Consider the following 1,916-nt stretch of genomic DNA (forward strand, 5'->3'; position numbering starts at 1 on the left):
CAGCCAATGGTATAATTAATCTGAGATCAAAGACTTAAATATAAGTAGTAGTAGAGGGCAAACTGGTAACACTCTTTGGTAAGAGATTTATCTTCAAATCTGCCAATACACAAAAATATAAGTTTTCACTATTAATCTGGGATAAGAAAAAGGATTTCTCCTTTTTTTCTTTTTTTAAAGATCACGTATTTAGCAATTTCAGAATACCCAGTTTGAGACTATCACCTCAAACCCAACTCCTGGTATATTACATATTTGACTATTTAAAACTGCCTCAATGTTAATTTAATAGCACAAAGAAATTGTTAATGTGCATTTTTAACATGCATCAATAACCTCATTACGAACAAGTGACTGTCTCATTCAACGTGCAAAGTTCCTTTGTTATCTTCAAATTAACCAAATAATTTTTGACTACTTGGAAGTACAGGCATGGTAGTAAAAGGAATTCAAAAACCATCATGTTCTCAAAACTCATCGGTTAAACAAATACATCACTGATAAAATCAACTTCAACATTATTCACAAACAATATGGTGAATGATTAACACATCATTCCTGATAGTTCTCTTCAAGGTAGAAAAAAGCTTGCCCAATATAATATTTGACATTCTGTGCAGTATTTACTTCCCTATCTTCCCCCCACTACACTTCACTTACAAATGTATCTTTTTAAAATCGTCTGCACACACACATCGATTTGATTTGTCTTTGTTTTTTAAGGCATCTGAACTCAAGGATAGGAAACTGTAGGCCAAAATGTAAATAATCACATTGGGTCCATTTTCTCAATTCTCAATCGTCTGTTTTTATATAGTAGAGGCAGCATAATTTTGTCACTAAGTATATTCTTGATCTTCATTTTCTCCCCTTAAAATCCAGATCACGCTCGCCATTCTGCTCTGGACATTCCAAAATATTAATAATTTAACTAGTTTTTCCTAATTCTCTTGGTTCTGTTTCCCAAGCACATCCCAACAACCCCTCGCGTCCCCCCTACCCCACCCCGCGCCTTTCCTCCTCCTTTCTTGTCTCAGAATGCCTAACTCTTACACACTCGCGGTGGTTTTTACAAAATCACTCTTTGGAACGCTCTTCCCTCCTCTCTCCTCAATCTAGCACCCTTTTAAAAATAATTTCTCACAGCTAGGCGCCAATGTCTTTCTTTTACAAGATCAAACTGCGGAAGAGGACGAGACTGGGAACAGAATAGGCGAAACATTTGGGAATGTCAATGAAACAGCGGCCTCTCCTTTGAAAAGAAAACACAACTCCCAGCACAGAGCTTTCAACAAAGCAAAAATACTTCTTTTCGCTGTGTTCCTGCTCCCTCCCTGACCTCAAAGACACCTTTCCTTTTCTCCATGCCCCAGTCCCTCAGCTATGCGTGGGGCCTGCCTTTCCTCCTCCCAAGGAAAAGAAAACCAGGGAGAAAAGAAAAGGTAGCAGTCGCCTTCCCAGCGCGCCCGCAACCTGTCAGGACCCTGTCCCACGACTCACCTGGCAGGTGCGGCCGCCCGGAGAGTTGCACGAAGCGGTTCAGCTGGCCAGTCCCCCGACCCCCGCTGCCCCCACTGCCCCCGCCGGCCCCGCTACCTCCGCCACCGCCACCACTGCCTGCGGCGCCTCCTCCCCGCCGGCGGTTCCTGTCCCAGCCCTGGGCGGCCGACATGACCCGCTAACGATTGCCGCAGCCGGGTCCCGGCAGCCCCTGGCCCGGCGGCACTAGCGGAGCCTCCTTCCTGGGCTCCTCAAGAGACCCGGGAGACAGGGGAAGGGGGAGCGCCCTGTTCTCACTAGTGACCAATGACTGGCTTACTTGGTGACAGGCAGCCAATGGCCAGTCGCCTTCTTGGCAGGTGGAGGGAGGCGGGGAGAGACGTGGTAACCATAGCTATGGCTAAAAAAAAAAAAAA

The sequence above is a fragment of the Ursus maritimus genome, unplaced genomic scaffold (assembly GCF_017311325.1).
Source record: "Ursus maritimus isolate PB19 unplaced genomic scaffold, ASM1731132v1 scaffold_3, whole genome shotgun sequence".
Taxonomy (NCBI): Eukaryota; Metazoa; Chordata; class Mammalia; order Carnivora; family Ursidae; genus Ursus; species Ursus maritimus.